The following is an 18,002-nucleotide window of genomic DNA, read 5'->3' as shown; positions in this document are numbered from 1 at the left end:
CACTCCACAACCTCACGACCTCACGCAGGGGTTAATATTCTACCCCCCCCCCCCCGCTTCATTGAGTCGGAGGCGCCCATGAGATTAATTATCGATTCATGAGTGTAACTATGTAGGTGGATATCTCCACACGTATATGTGCGTTTCTGTGCGTGTGAGCACAGGCGAAGTTGGCGAGGTCATGGCGCTTGTTACATCTTAAGAGCCGCATGGCTCACAGGGCTATACCTAATAAATGAAAACTTGAAAAAAAAACTTGAAACTTGTTAGCCAGATAAGGCACCCCATATACGAAGCTGCTGTTGTAGAAGGGCACCCCAGTTTCCTGAAGATGTCCCCGAGAGAACCATAAACAACAGCATGTGTATTCCACATCAAGCTTGCCCCTGAATAGCCAACAAAGGGGCCTCCAGACAAAGGTTCCTTTGTTCCTTGGCTTGCTTGTGTGCTTATTTGCATGGCTGCGTTGGCACTTGTGAGTGTGTGATGACCATGGTGTTAATCTGTGAGAGCTGTGCCTCCTGGGGGGAAGGGGAGGGGTGCCTGCTCTGCACACATTAGCAGGTGAAGGGTGCAGGGTTCAGCACAGGGCATTGCCCCGTGGTATACGGCTCGCACTGGTCCCAACCCCACGGCAATACACGTACAATGTTGACAAACCAAAGCTGAGGCAGCGCGATCACCAAACCAGGAGCGACTGAAATGTGTTATTCCTAAAACTACATTTCCACATTATATAACCCCGTCCCAGTACTGACCCTGTTCAAGTGTCACACTAAATCAGTCCTGACCCCCCTAAGGACAAAATCATGGATAAAGTGTCCTTCATAAGACAGTAACAATTAGAGGGAACAAAGAAAAGTGTAAATAATTAGTTAATCCTGTAAAACCTTAACCCGAGTCTATGATAACCTGTCGCACAATAACTAGTATAATGATATTTTTATACTTCCAGCTAGCTGCATGATACTTTAAAACCTGGTAACCTATCCCACATAGATAAAAAAAATGATCACTAACTTACTGATATTCACCTGATAGTTGACTGACTGTTTACACTGGTCTACAATGTTTTAGACGTCGTCTGCTTCAGCGATGAAATGTGCTGTTTATTATAGATTTTGATGTGCTGAATTCAAATATGACAATTAAACAACTGATTCGCTACTGTTCCCAAGAAATGTAAGTGTTTACATTTTACGTCTATGTATATTGTGTAGATAGAGTTTTACTCATAAATTGTGAACCTATGTCTTTTTATGTGTATATGGTTGCTTTACATGATAAAATGTTACCTGTCCTGTTCATGTAACACTTTATAAATTAGCAAAAGGGTTATATTAATAAAATGTATTATGAAACAAAAGGCAACAAACTATTATGTATACATAAGTACATAGTTTAGTCCTTATTCAGTGTCTACTTGCCAGTTCTTGGCCTGTTTTTTTGTTTTCATTAAATGGAGCATCTCTTATCACTGTCCAGCAATAGTCTGCAAACATTGATGGGTTCCATTTGCCCTGATAGTGTTCCTCCATTGTTACAATGTCCTGGTGAAATCGCTCGCCACGTTCGTCGCTCACTGCTCCGCAGTTCGGAGGGAAAAAATCTAGATGAGAGTGCAAAAAAGTGTATCTTTAGTGACATGTTGCAACCAAGGCTTTTGTGGAGGTTTTGCCTTGTTGTTTCCGAGAAAATTTGTTGCCACTAACTGGAAGGCCGTCTTTTCCTTGCCATGCAGTGCACTGTCAAATGCATAATCTCGAAGAAGTTCACGAATCTGAGGACCAACACAGACACCTTCCTTTATCTTAGCTTAACCGTGGGCATTTTTACACGGAGGTACTTGAAAGCTGCTTGTGTTTTGTCCATGGCTTTGACAAAGTTCTTCATCAGACCAATCTTGATGTCTAGGGGTGGTAGCAAAATCCTCCTTGATTCAACAAGTGGTGGATGCTGAACACTTTTCCTTCCAGGTTCAAATGACTGTCGGAGTGGCCAATCTATCTTCATGTAGTGGAAATCTCTCGCACAACTATCCCATTCGCAGAGAAAATAACAGTTTTTTGTCTATCCAGTCTACAGACCAAGCAAGAGATCAACAACGTTCAAATCACCAATTGATGTTGGTCATAGTTTATGCACTTCAAAAGTTGTTTAATCTTGTCATAGGTTTCCTTCATATGGACTGCATGATCAACTGGAATTGATGGCAAATCATTTACATTATGCAGCAAAACAGCTTTAAGTCTCATCTTCGATTAATCAATGTACAGTCTCCACTCATCTGGATCATGAACGATGTTGAGGGCTGCCATAACACCATCGATGTTGTTGCAGACTACAAGATCAACTTCCATGAAGAAGAATGGGTCAAGATCCTTTTGACGGTAACGGAACATGGAACCCCTCACATCACCTGCCAGGAGATTCCACTGCTGCCGTCTTGAGCCCAACAGCTCTGCCTTACTCTTGGATAGTTCCAAATCCCTGATAAGGTCTTTCAGTTCACCTTGTGTTATGAGGTGTAGTTCAGAGGAGGAGGATGGGAGAAAATCTGGATCATGTAACCTTGATGGTTCATGACCAGAAGTTTAATCCTCGTCTGACTCAAGTGAGAATTATTCTGGTGCATCAGGAACCGACAGTACTTATCCGTGGGGTACTGGGCGTATAGCTGATGGAATGTTTGGATAATGGACAATCTACTTTTTATTGATAAGGGGCCTTTCCCCTTTTATATGGCAACAAAACAGGTGTGAAGTTGTTAAAACAACAAACTGAACCCTTTTACAAGGAATCATGCCATGCAGAAGTAACAATTTCTGATATGATCTGTTGGCTCTCTCCGAATCATTGGCACTGCAAAAGGCATATATTTCATTTTTCCGTTCAACCACTGGCAAAGATTTGTTGCACTAGTATTGCAGCATGTGTGCAGGGCCCACATCTTTTCCTGATCTCCAATTTTGTAGCCAAAATGAAGGCGCCTTTGTGATGCAAAAGTCACTTCACCACAAATATAGCAGAAGTTATCTGCTTGTTCACACAAGTACGAGGCATCTCTGCTCACTTTGGCTAAACAGAAATATGTCCCTGTGCAAAATCAATCACAGACAAATAAGAGAGCACACACTGTATGATTTCTAGAGCTGAAATAGGGCAATTTATTCAGCAGAGAGATTTAGGCCTAGTTATGATTGCATCATTCATGATTTCTAGGAATAACATGATGCAATTCATATAATGTATGATGCAATACCAGGTTCAGATTGCATCCATCATTGTTTTGGTCAAAAAGCAAATACTGTCCAAACCCAATAAATATGTATTCATAGATCCAGTAAAATATGTATTTTAGTAATTCCTGGTTTAAATTGAGATCCCTTCCCTTTATACCTCACTTATCCTCTGCCATTCCCAAGTCAAGGGTCCTATATACTGACCCAGTAGCCTCTCTTGAAAACTAGAGCCAATCAACAATTTTAAGCATCATTTTCAGTGACCCCGAATTAGTAAAGTTGGATTGTGTAAGTACAGTTCACGCCTTAGTGGCCGCAAGTAATGGTTACAGTGACAGAAGAGGCAGGGCTCTGAGACAGTAAACCAGGCAAGGAGAGCTGCGAGAGAAAGGGTCGAGAGTGGGGCAGGAGCTCAGCCCGGAGGAGTATATAGGGGAGCGTGGAACAGGGCTCGGGGCTGCCGTTGGGAGTCTGGGTCCAGATCGTCATCGCTGCAATTGTCGCTGTTCTCGTCATCCGTCATTATCTAATTTATTAAGACAACATCGTGGCTGGCGGCTACATCGACGTCTCCCTATGTAGTCAGCCAGCTATATAGAGAACGTCGTGTAGTAGCTACAATTAGTCAGCCTACGTCCTTTTGTGACACTTTTAATAAATATAAAACGTCAAGACAGCGTCTCCGAGTGCTACATTACATCTGGTGTCCGAAGTGGCAAAAAAAAATGTCTAAGAAGTTGAAACGTAAAAACCCACCTGTAGCATTTTCGAATGAGGAGGACGACCAGGGGACCCCCCAGGCAGCCCCGGGAACTGGGGTCCTGGTGACCGATCCCACAGGCGCGGGATGGACAGCACCGGAGACGGAAGGGGTGGGAGCCGCCCCTCCCCAGCAACAAGCCACGGAGGGGTGGTGGGAGCTGGCGGCTCAGGTAGACCTGCCCGATTGACGAGGGCCGCCGTGGGGTCGGCGGAGGAAGGTCTGGAGCCTGGGAGAGAGGTGACGGCAGCGGTGTGCAGATGGGAAGGGCGGCGAGGAGAGATGTCACGATGACCCCGGGAGTGGCGATCCCAGGAGGAGGCGACCCCTCTGCTGCAGAGATCCACAGTCATCTGCTTCCACTGTGGACAGCTCGGACACTTTGCGATGGGGTGCCAGAATGATGCCAGGACATCGTCGACGTCGCTGGCATCCTCCATCCCGTCGACAGCTACAGCCCAGCCCCAACAGGTGAGTCGCCACAAATTAGACACTCGGTCACAAAAATCACATAAAGCATCTAGGCCATCACACATTTCAGAGGTCATCCCCACCCCTCGTCCCCTTGTCATGGCAGGCAACCGGCAAGGGCAGCCAGCAAATGGATAGCTGAATTCAGGCTCATAGTGGATAAAGCTGGTGCACCGAATGGTAGCAGCCACAGCAGGGTCGTTGGCGGTAGCCTCGTCCATCCAGGGGGTGGAAGTACGTGTCTTGGTAGATACAGATGCCTCAGCTACTATTATACCCGAAGCAATTTTCGAATCACTGCCATTAAACCATCCAAGTCACGCAGCATCTCGATTGTGAAGGGAGTACTCTGTGACCTGAAATTCTTCATCGGAGATGACCAAATCCCAACAGTGTCTGAGCAGCCGGTAAAAAGCCTTGGAAGGTGGTATGATGCAAGCCTGAAGGACAAAGACCAGGTGCAACAGCTGCGCAAAGACATCAGTAGTAGCCTACAGTCCATCGACAACACCCAGCTACCTGGAAAGTTAAAGGCCTGGTGTCTGCAGTTTGGTCTCCTACCCCGGGTGTTGTGGCCCCTAGCAGTGTATGAGGTTCCAATCTCAACAATGGAGAATATGGAAAGAGGAGTCACGAGCTACTTAAAGAAGTGGCTCGGAGTTCCACGATGCCTTACCACCATAGGCCTCTATGGAGATGGTGTCCTCAAGCTGCCCCTCACCAGTCTAACCGAGGAATTCAAGTGTGCAAAAACCAGGCTCCAGATGACACTGAATGAATCTCGAGACCCAGTGGTGAGCAACAACGCGCCGACCTTGGCAACTGGGCGCAAATGGAGGCCAGGAAAAGCAGTCCAGGAGGCAACAGCAGCCCTCAGACATGCTGACATTGTGGGTCATGTTCAGCAAGGGAGAGGAGGCCTTGGGCTAACTAGCCGTGCTGCTTGGAGTAAGGCCACTGCACCAGAGCGGCGGAAGATGGTAGTGCAGGAAGTACGCCATCAGGAGGAGGCTGCAAGGTGGGCCAAGGCAGTCTCTCTTGCCAAACAGGGACAGTGGACTCGATGGGACAGTGTGGAGAAGAGGAAGATCAGCTGGAAGGATCTGTGGGCCATGGAAGCGAGGCGGTTGAGCTTTTCCATCAGAGCAACATATGACGTCCTTCCAACACCAGTTAATCTTCACCCATGGTATGGTGAAGATCCGGACTGTGCCCTCTGTTCCATGCCAGCCAACCTCAGGCACATTCTCACAGGGTGTAAAACAAGCCTCACCCAAGGACGCTACACTTGGCGTCACAACCAAGTCCTTAAAAACCTTGCGTCCGCCCTGGAGGACAAGCGAGCTGCCACCAACTCCCTACCACCCCCAGCAGCATCACACCCCTTACGGACGACCTTTGACCGCGAAGGGGCTAAACCACCGAAGAGCGGCTCTACACCATTAGAGCGAGACCAGCTGCGCTTGGCCCGCGACTGGAAAATCCTAGCTGACATTGGCCAGCAACTTGTGTTTCCTCCGGAGATCGCAACCACCACCCTAAGACCTGACATGGTGCTCTGGTCCCGTTCGCTCAAGAAGGTCTTCATGATTGAGCTCACAGTACCCTGGGAGGACTCAGTAGATGAGGCTTACGAGCGAAAACATCTGCGCTTTGCCGATCTAGCTGCCGAAGCACGGCATCATGGCTGGAACACAGAAGTCCAACCAGTGGAGGTGGGCTGCAGAGGTTTTGTGGCAACATCTACAACCAGACTGCTTAGAGACCTGGGAATTAAGGGCCAGAGCCAGCGTTCGGCAATCAGAGCTGTATCGGAGGCAGCAGAAGGCAGCAGTCAGTGGCTCTGGATGAAGAGGAAAGACCCCAGCTGGGCCCCAAAGTGAGAGGGCCAGGAGGTATGCAGTCAACAATGCTTGACTCAGGGAGGAGGACGCCCCTGGGATGTTGACTATCAACAACAAGGCAACTCCTATGACTAATTGGGAATGGGACGCAAGCGTAGGATTGATCACCCTGTCGCTGGCCGCCTTTGGGGAGGGTGTATAGTATGAAAGGCCGAAACACCCTAGGAACCAAAGGTTCACTACTGACGATGCGCTCCCCAAATTTCACCAGGCTCACTGTTCATGAACTCTTGGAAGTGCTTGCACAAAGGATAGTAACATCTCATCCTGTGTTTTTGGAATCATTGAGAAATCGTCGTGTGATGCTGGTGGTAAATGCGTGCATGGCGCCTAATGCAGGGAGTATGGGAATTGTGGGGCAGATAGAGGCCTGGATCAAAATTGGTGAAATTGAGATGTCAGGACCAGTATTGATCTCAAAGACGCTGGCGTTGCCTTGCCTCTTGGGCACCGACTTCTTGAGCAGGATGCCCCTGAATATTTTGACCAACCAGGGGTGCATTGAGATGCCGTTGAGGCAGGGAGTATGTTATTTGGATTCCCTGCATTGGCGTGCCGTGGAGAACATCACAGTTCAGGCCCTGGTGAGGGAATCTCTAGAGATTCTGCCCGGCAAGGAAATATTGGTCCCGTTGCATTCCCGCAAGTGGTTGAATCTGGCTGATCCAGAGGCAGGAATCCTTCTTACCTCATCTAATGGAGTGACCCGGGGGCTTATGCTGGTTTGGGCGCAAACAATTTCGCGGGGGAATCAGGAACCGTTTCTGCAAGTCCTTAATGTGGGTGTAGGACCAGCTGTAGTTCAGGCAGGAATGAAGCAGGCCCATGCAACGGTGGCGGGTAGCGAGGCTGTCGCCTCCGCTGCGGAAGCAATTATAGGTGTGCTAGAACAGGCAGTCGAGGCCGAGAAATGGATAGACAAATTGTGTGATGAGAACCCAAAATTGTCCCAGGTGCAGCGGCTCCAGTTGAGATCGCTAATGCAAGAGTTTTCTGATGTGTTCAGCAAGGGCAAATTTTACATTGGCCGTACCTCCTTTCTGGAGCACCATATTGACATGGGCAATGCAGCCCCTATTCAACAAAACCCATATAGGTTGAGCCTGCTGGAAAAATAAAATGTACAGCAGGCGGTGGAGGAAATGTTAGCAGCAGACATTATTTCTCCCTCCACTAGCCCTTGGGGGAGCTCCTGTGGTGCTGGTAAAGAATACCGATTGCACCCTGTGGTTTTGCGTCGATTTTTGGAAATTTTATAAAGTTTCAGTCGCAGACGCATACCCGCTCCCACGAATGGACGATTCACTGAACGCGATGTCAGGCGCTTTTCTTCGAACCTATCTACGTGACTGCCAAAAGACCCAAGAATATGAATTCCTGTTGGGGTTTTGGCAACTTCCCTTGGATGAGTCATCCAAGCCGAAAACAGCATTCTGAATACCCCAGGGAATCTACCACTTTAATTGCCTTCCAATGGGGTTACATTCGACCTCTGCCACATTTTAAATGTTAATGGAATTGGTTCTGGCAGGCCTGTAGTGGAACTCGTGGCTCATTTATCTGGACGACGTCATTGTGGTTGGCCGCACTTTTGAGGAGCACAGTTGCGTCCTGTGTTATCTAGGGTGTGGTCGGCTAATCTAAAATTAAAACCTGCCAAGTACCATCTGTTGCAAACATCAATGCGATATTTGGGTCACGTTGTGAGCGATTATTAAATAGTGAAAGACCCCGACATTATAACATGCGTGCGCAAATGGCCAACTCCCAAGTCGGTACGGGAAGTCCGCAGTTTTCTCGGGTTTGCATCCTACTACCGACAGTTCGTCCCACAATTCGCAATGGTTGCAAAACCCCTCCATGCTTTGACTGCAAATGGCCAGAAGTTTAGATAGGGGAGGAGGAGGCTGCGCTTGTTGCATTACACAAATGCCTTGCCAGCACGCCTCCCCTTGAGTATCCAGAATTTTTCCTTGCCATTAATTTTGACACGGATTCGAGGGACGCGGGCATAGGAGCTGTCCTGTCCAAAGTTAAGAACGGAGTCGAGAGAGTGATGGCATACAGAAATCGCATCCTGTTGATCGTGGAGCAGCATTACTGTGTAACGCGAAGTGAACTGTTGGCCATGGTACACTTTGTGCATTAGTACAGACCCTACCTTTATGGGAGGGGCTTTGTGGTCTACATGGATCACGCAGCCCTCCAGTACTCCCTACTTGTAGACTAGCCTTCCGGCCAGCTTTCACGCTGGCTGGAGATATTACAGGAGTACTCGTTCCAGGTGGTCTATCAAAAGGGGTTACGGCACAGAATGCTGACGCACTATCTCAATTTCCATGGAGTGAATGGTGTACATGTTTATCAGGTACGAGGCAGTATAAACCACTGGTGCCAAAGTCGCCAGACTTCGTGGCGACGTTAAGTAGAGCTGCACCTGTCGGCGAGATCACGAAAAGGGATAAAGTGTTAGGCCTCAGGCATGCAGAGTGGGGACAGCTGCAGTTGGAGGATGTTTCATTATTGAAATTGCCTGGCGATTGTTTTGAAGATTGTCCTTAGGGAAGGACTGCTTATGCAGTGGGACGAAGGGTTGCAGCATTTTGGAATTGTAGTTCCCACTGCCCTGCGGGGTAAGCTAACGCGTGTGCTACACGAAAATAAATTGGTACACCTCGGCTTTCGAAAAACGTTGCTAACCCTGCAAAGAGTCTTTTGTTGGCCAGGAATGTTGCATGATGTGTACCACCTTGTTATGAGTTGCACCGACTGTGCGTGCCGGAAACCACCTGCCAAACAGTCTCAACCCCCATTGCGGTCCATCACAGTATCCTGAGTCAATAAGCTGGCCGTGCTTGACATTCTGGGACCTTTTCCCTGTACGCAAAAAGGGAATAAATTCCTCCTTGTCGAGGTGGAATCTTTTTCCCAGTGGCCAATGGCTTGGCCATTGGTCGACTAGACAGCTGCGTCCATAGCCTATGCATTTTTGAACGGCTATGTGATGGACAAAGGGGCTCCCGAGCAGTTCCTTATGGACCAGGGCAGGAACTGTTTCTCTAAGCTGCTGCGCGAGATGTGCGACATGCTGGGCACAAAAAATATGCAGACGTCGCCTTGCCATCCTCAGACAGATGGCATGGTAGAACGCCTCCGCAGGATCTTGACATCAATGCTTTGCCAGGCAGTCAATGAGGCGCAGACAGATTGGGACTTCCACATTCCTCGGGTTCTTGCGGTATATAGGATGGTCCCTCATGCCTCCATAGGATTTTCCCCGTTTTTATTAATGTATGGGCGGGAAAACGAAACCCCCCATTGAGGCTAAATAGGGCACGGCCTCCAGGAAAAAGAAGTCAACCATCCCTGTGCCCCTGCAAGTCACGCTGGTTCAGGTATCGGAAGCACGCGAGGCAGCCAGAGAAAATTCTGCCAGGGCGCAGGCCGCTAATGAAAAGAACACGGCCCGCGAGGCACACATGCTCCCGTGGACAATAGGGGACAGGGCATGGTTGGACTGCCCGCAAGTGTCGCTGGATATGTCCCCTAAATTTCACCAGCCATGGCAAGGCCCTGTGGAAATTATAGAAATTAAGCGCCCACAGTGAGTGTCGCCGTTGGTTTGTCCACCCATCGCGCCTACAACCTTACGTGCATCCCCAGTTAGATAGTTCATCCCCAACGTATGTGCGGCCTGTGTCTGGTGTGTCCGGCGAGTCGGGGCGGCTGGCCAAAGTAATCGTACCCCGAGAAAAATGCGTTGTGCCGCCCACAGTTTCCGAGCCTTTGATGTCGGGGGAGCCCCGGGATTCCGCCATGGGTGATGGACCGCCAGTCGGGTACCGGTTGGTTTCTTCCGGGACGACCGAAGAGGAGCCCAGCCCTTCCAGGCTTGTGTGCAAGCCCCCGGTTTGCGAGCCCCCGTTGCCGGAGGAGGCTCAGCAACCCGCCCGGAGCAATAGACTGGCGTCAAGGACCGTGTCAAAGTGCTTTACATTCCGTTAGCGGATCATCAGAATTTGCATTGTGTTAATGTTGCAATCCTAGATTTGAAGTTTTCGTGACTTCAAGGATCCATACTCTTTGGTTTTTGCAGTAAAGTCGCGTAGGTAAAAAATAAAATAATTTAAAATGAAAACAAATAAATTAAATCACGACGTTTCGGAGGCAAAACAAGCTTCCGTCTTCAGGTAGAACCGTCACAGCAACATTTTTACTTTACCGAAAAAACCAAAGAAAATGTTGCGATCATTTAATCGGGAATATTCGCCGGTTGCTGCATTGATCGGGTTGGTTCACGCCACTTGCATTGTATTAGAAATGTGTGTGTTTTTATCTCGGGTGAGTCGGGTTATACCGCTCCTTCGTCCTAATATGCATTGTGTTCGTCAGTCGTCAGGATGTTGTTTTAATGCATATGGTTCTGCCCTAATATTAAATTTCAAAATTTGTGTTAGCCGGGATGGCTATTTTTTTTTTAGAAGGGAGTGATGTAAGGACAGTGCGCGGCTTAGTTGCCACGAGTGATGGTTACAGTGACAGGAGGAGGTGGGGCTCCGAGACAGTAAGCCAGGCAAGGAGAGCTGCGAGAGAGAGGGTTAAGAGAGGGGTGGGAGTATATAGGGGGAGCATGGAACGGGGCTCGGGGCTGCAATAGGGAGTCTGGGTCCTGGTCGTCATTGCTGCGATCATCACTATCCTCATCGTCGCTGTTATCGTTGTCATCATCATATAATTTATTTAGTAAACAACGTTGCAGGCAGCTACCTATATAGTCAACCAGCTATATAGGGAACGTCGTGTAGTAGCTACATTTAGTCAGCCTACATCCTTCTGTGACACTTTGAATAAATAAAAAACATCAAGACAACGTCTCCGAGTGTTGCATTACAATTGCATCATCCATGACTTCTCGAATAACATGATGCAATTCATATAATGTAGGACACAATACCAGGTTCAGATTGCATCATTCATTGTTTTGCTCAAAAAGCAAGTACTGTCCAAATTCAGTCGTAGATTTATTCATAGATCCAGTGAAATATGTATTTTAGTCATTTCTGATTTAAATTGAGATCCTTTTACTTTATAACTCACTTATACTGTCATTTTCAAGTCAATGGTCGTATATACTAACCCAGTAGCATATCTTGAAAACTAGAGCCAATCAACAATTTTAAGCATAATTTTCATTCTCAGTGACTCAGAATTAGTAAAATTGTTCTACAATTATCCCAGATGACCACAGCTTAATAGGGGAGAAAATCTCAGGCAAGGCAAAGACCGACCATGTGGTAGCTCGGCCTGAAGTGGCACTCGACAGAATTTATCTTGCTCTAGCAAGATAAACTCAACAGGGCACTGCATTCCCCACTTTACGAGGAATATCCTGGATTTGAGGAGCCATTGCTTCACTCATTGAATTTACCTTAATTTGAAATTATATCCCGATCTGGGAAGCGAGGGGAGGGGACCAGCGGCCAGGAAAGGGGGGGGAAAGGTGGATAGGGGGGCGGGGCTAGGGGGTTTAACGAGCAGGTTTGGTCCGCTGGGGTCTTCTTCTTTTGTATGGCATTTTTGGGGATTACATCAGATTACAAATTAATGTCGAGATCTCATATTCAATCGACTGCTTCAGGAGTAGCCGCGTGGATTTGTTTTAAATCGCCATTGAATGATCCGATTGGGCAGCCGTTCGCGATATGCTGCACGGTCTGAGATGTCACACCATCGCAGTCAGAAACTGGACTCTAGTTAATTTTCCATCTATATAGAAAGTGTCCCACATCTACCATGGAGTGTGTCCAAATCCGCTTCAAGGAGGACCAGATCTTCCTTGGTAGGTCAGATCCGGGTTGAAGAATGGTGGGGTCACTGATGATGGAGTTTCTAAAGCAGGTTCATGTTTGCCCAGGCTTTCATTTATCGTTATTTGTGAGTATGGGCAGTCCTCGAATTACGAACGGGTACGGTTCCTGAGGCCCGCCCATACATTGAACTGTTCGTAAGTCGAAACACGACAATGTATTGTATTTAAATGTACATAGGTCAGTGTTATATAATGTGTTACGGTTCAACAGAGGGAAGCATTGTTCAACTCAGAAATAAGAAATAGGGTACATTTGCACATAAAGCTATGATAAATATTGTATTGTAAAGACATTCTATTCATGTTACTTTAGCTCATGTACCTAGTGACGGGGGGTGCTGTAGGGGCATAGCCCTGGCAATGGAGAGAGAGAGCGCGTGAGGACATGGCCTTAGGGTGAACCCTGGAGGACAGGTGACCGGACGAGGTGGAAGGGGCTACCCCCCAAAGGGGGCGAGAGGGACACATGATGGGGAACCACAACCCTCGACAAGAATCGGGAATGGGGCGTGGCCAGGGGCGGAGCCCGGCCACGCCGGGGCGGATATCAGGATGTTCAGAGAAGCCGGCAGGGTCGCCGTCGTCGGAGTGCTGTTGGAAAGAGATGGGATCTGCCAGCCAAGTCTTCGGTCCTCGGTCTTCAGGCGTCGGACAAGTCGTCGACAGCCGGGCAGCATGTTAGCTGACCTGGCAGATTATATAGTGTTCCCGTGTGTTATATAGCTATGTATGGTGTTCACCATCCTTAGTCGTTATCCCGTTGAGTGTAGACTTACCTGTTGTGTTAGTGAATAAAACGTGTTGCCTCCATACTCAAGAGTGTGTCTCAATAGAACCGACTACATAAATGTTTACAATGCTTTTTTATTTGTTTATCTTATAATAAGGCAAACATGTGAATTAACTCTCACAAAATTTAAAACGAACTTAATGAATTACAGACTGAAGATTAATATTACTCTACTAATAGGTCTGTCTGTATATTGTTTCAATCTTGTTTTGAAGCTTTCGTGACTGCAGGAATCCGTCATCAGGTGGGACAACCACAGCAGTTTTTTTTTTCTTGCTGTGGTTGTCTCACCTGATGACGATTGCTTGTGTTGCGATCGAAACGTCGTGATTTATTATTTTTCTACCTACGTGACTTTACCAAAAGAACCAAAGAGTATGTATATCGTTTGTTTATCATTCCCAAGGATCAAACTAATTACTGCTGACCGCTTTCCGGATGACGTGATTGCTAAGCTCCAGGGTGATTTCAAGAAACTACAACATCAGCTAGTTGCTCTTAAATTAGTCCAGAATACAGTACCTCCAAAACCAAGGTGTTATGCTTCTCACCTGGACTAAAGCAGGAAGTAATTTTTCCCCAATTATATTCCTTAAATAATCATCAAATAGAGCAAGTCAAGATCCATAAGTATATTGGGGTAATCTTTTATTCAAAACGGAATTTTTAAGATCACATTGATTATATTGGTAAAAAGACAAAATAAAAAACTGGTTTTTCTGTATCGACACAAGCACTGGTTCCCCCCTATGTTCTGCTTGGAATTGATAAAAGCTACCATACTGCCTCTACTTTATTACTGTGACATCGTATATAAATCAGCCCCCAGTACTATACTGAAAAAGCTTGACTCAATTTATCATTCGGCCTTAAAATTTGCTTTGAAATGCCCATATAGAACCCACCACTGCGATCTCTATATTGGGTCAAACTTAACTTCTCTTAATGATCGACGGCTTGTGCATCAGATATGATTTATTCATGATGTACTTACAAAAAAAATCAGTAGACTATCTGCTGGATCTCCTCACTGTTTCGAAAAACAAATGTGACCTAAGGTCTTCGCTCATTTACCAGCTTCACATTCATTATTGCCGTACAAATACTGGAGGAAGGGCCTTTTCTATTGATGCCCCCAGGGTCTGGAATTACTATCGCCAATAAACTGCAACATGGATCACTACCTGTGAGATCTTCACTCAAAATTGCTCTAGAGAAGTTGTACATCCCTAGCTGCCACTGCTATTCAGAATGGCATGAAATCAAATTATCATTTCGGATGACCACTATAAAGTATGATCTTGAGTTTTGATTATAGTGTGCTGATCTTTAAAGGTGTATTGAAAAATGTTGATACTGCTACTGATACTCCTGCTGTTATGGAGTGACTCATGCAGCGAGCTATGGCTGCAAAGTTTGGTCGTACATGTTATGTATATCGTTTATTGTTAAATTTTAATAATAGTTCCTATGATCACTGTTACATTGTTTTTATAGCTTCATTTTGGTGATTTTTTAAAGTTTTGGTTTAGCCATGTTTGTTTGTTGTAGTGCAGAGTTAGCCTGATACATTTAATATAAATTGTCTTATGGTTGTTATTATTTGACTTGCATCCCACTGGGATTTTTGCACACAGCGTTAGAATACGGTGTTTTTTCTGGAAGACTTTTGCTGTTTTTTCCTGGATTTTTTTGTTGCGTGTAGTCACTTTAAGATGTTTCTTGTTCATGTTTTTGTTTGTTGCGGTTGCACCCGAGTCAAGAGCCGCATGGCTCACAGGGATATACCTAATAAATGAAACTGAAACTGAAAAATTCACGCATCATCCCATCGTCCTTGAATTGTCGATAAATTAATTACCACTGTTATGAGGTTGTTAACCTACATAAATATTGTATCCCACCATACCAATGTCGAATTTCTATCACTAGCCCCAATCTGCAAATGGAGAAGATCACTGCCCCAAACGTATTTGAGCATGCAGATCATTTTTACATTGACTTAAAAATAATTTAACTCGTGTTTTCTGATCATTTTGTGAACAAAATATGTGGACAATGCATCACATGTATAAACGTGTATCCATGTACTTCAGCGATTGATTTTGCTTTACATTAACGGTGCACATGATACTTCAGAGTGATGCTACTACTGTGAAGGGCGTCCCACTTGGCTCCAGATGGTCAATATCCAAGCTGCCGTGTTTCTGAGACTATTTTGTACCGGTAGAAATATCCAACGTTGAGACGTAAAAAACAGAATTATTACCTCCAAGTGCCCAAAGGAATATTTAAACTAAACAATCTCAAAATCCCCACAAACGGTTGATGTGTTTTTTGTTCTTTCACGAATGTTCACACATTCAAAAGTGGCCCGTGACCATATGGGACTTCCCGAAGGACAGAAAACGAATGGTTTTTGTTCATAAAGCATGTATACCTTCACACGGGACAGATTGTTTTTATTCGTTTTTCAATTGTTATTCAACCATAAGAGGTGTTTTGAGTTAGATCGCGTAAATATATAAATGTGTCATTAAACCTGGCACCACCCGACAATATGAACATGCAATCTGCATGTGTTTGTCTCATGTTAAATCTATTTGACTCGTTTTCGACCTGCACAATTGTTTATGTGGTGATGCGGTGATGTTTATTTACATTTTTGAATTATTGAGTACCACGTACCTTAGCTTGCAGACACAGCACTGGACAATTGACATGAATGTATAACTGTCGGAGTGTAACATAATAAAATACAAGAATTGTATTTTAGTATGTTTTATTTTTATTATTTTATTATTTCCCTTCTACGTGACTTTACCGAAAGAACCAAGAAGCTGAATCCCTGCAGTCACGAAAGCTTTAAATCGAAATTTGTGTATTTTAAATCAATGCAATGTACCAAGACACACGAGACAAACGGCTGTCGTGTAAATTCTATAATTTAGCATCAAACAGTATAGGCTATGATGTCACTGCGATGGTCTGAGCAATCAAAATTTATTTCTTTCTCTAACAGCACTTGCCCCAACAGTTTGTTAAAGGCTATATGGGGGATTTTTGTCTTTGTTCGTGTATACTATTATGGTTGTTTGTGGGTGAGTGCTTTGAGGTCCAGCATTCGCTGGACAATTGAAATGAGTTACGATCCTAACGATCATTGTTCGATTTTTGGCCATTCACAACATCAGTGGCAAATTATTTTTTACTCACTCTCATTGTGCGTCTCATATAGATCGGTTCGAACATCACCACTACATTGGAGAGAAAATGCTGGCCACAAGACCCTATTGAGTGCTGTTCAGGTTTTAATAGGGTCGATTTCTGGCCAGAAATAACATCAGTGTCAAATACTTGAACCTCTCCTGTGCCTTTCGTTAGGTCAACTTAGTCTAAACAGCGTGCGTAATCTGTCTTGGGAAGGCACCTTCCCTCGTTTCTTGCTAACCTTAATATCTGTGCTATTTTGAAGGGTTATTGCCCAAAAACGTCGCCTATTAATTATATACATTTCCCTATTATGGAAGTCGTATTGAATGTTGTGGGGGGGGGGGTTACTCTTAAAAGTCATTCTCTAAGAGCACTTAACAATATGTTTGTTTCGGTGTTAGGCGAGCTTGGGTGTGGTTTGTAGTGTGTACACATTACAGTATCTAGATCCGTGTACGGGCATCTGCAAATGCTCTGTGTATAATTATTCTACGTATGTGGGAGAATAGAAATGGCTTACTTTTATACATGAAGCAAAAGTGTGTGTGTGTGTGTGTGTTACACTCCCAGCTATCAGTGTTTAATTCCAAGCAATGCATTCCCAACCCAGTGGAAAGTTCCCATCTTAACCCGGCACCCCCAGTATATCGTAGATCGACTCAGAATAAATTGAGTAGATGAGGTTGTGAACCAACACCAGGACCGGCAAGTCACGCGACCGAGCGTGGTTCTGAAAACATCACCTTCCGTGTGCCATTCTGGTCTAATCTCTGCACTTCCTCCACAGCCTGCGTGGAGGAAGTGTGTGTGTGTGTCGCTAAACCTACGCGGCATGGGCTAGAAAAGAAATGGATTGATGTGGTACGGAAAGATATGGAGCTGATTGGACTTGATGATGACTGGTACCAGCTGTGTCAAAATCGGCCTCTGTGGATGAAGTTCGTGAAGGACGCTGCTGGAGACTTGGAGGCAGTCGCCCTCCAGAAACAACGGAGGACAGAGCAGCGACGCTCACAACAACGATTCGGTTAAAACGCAGAAAATTGGCGGAGTGGGAAGCACATTGGTGCATCTGGCTTTCATCTCAGTCAGTCAACCAATGGCACCTGGGTATGTTTTGTGACATCCTGCCAGCAGGCTTTCGACACTTCATTTATGTATGCACACGTATGTTGAACTTCTTTCACACATAGCCAACCATGATGATCGGAGGTGCGGGGGAATGACAACAAACTTAACAGAAAAAGAGCACCTAGCATAGCACAAGCGCCGTGGTGGTGACGTCGCCGCCACTTAGTGGCAAACGGCGGTTGTTGTGTGTTTCGTGTGCCTGTATATAATTGCGTAAGTATATTCAGGCACGTATGCAGCGTAGTGTAATGAGGGGGCATCATGTCCTTGGTTGTGTGGGTGTTAGTCGCATTGATGAGCATCGTTAAGTATTTGTTGAGGCAGGTAGCATGGGTGCATCGATCCATTTTCATCGATTAATATCGATGCTCAAGGCTTAAAGTGCATCGAAACGCACGTGTAATAATGGATGTTTTCATCTTCATGCAAAGTACCGTAGTGCGCATTATATACTGTCACATGACTGGTAAAAAGGAGAGGGCGGCACGAGGCTGACAACACAAACGAGGCAGGAAAAACGAGACGGAACTCACGAATGCAAACGAGGCTGTGCAAACGAGATGGCAAAATGAGAGAGTGCAAAGACATGGAGAGAGAGAGAGAAAGCGCGACACGGAATCAA

Source organism: Lampetra fluviatilis, chromosome 15 (assembly GCF_964198595.1).
Source record: "Lampetra fluviatilis chromosome 15, kcLamFluv1.1, whole genome shotgun sequence".
NCBI classification, from domain to species: Eukaryota; Metazoa; Chordata; class Hyperoartia; order Petromyzontiformes; family Petromyzontidae; genus Lampetra; species Lampetra fluviatilis.
The sequence above is the reverse complement of the archived record's forward strand: the minus strand, read 5'-3'. Positions refer to the sequence as shown.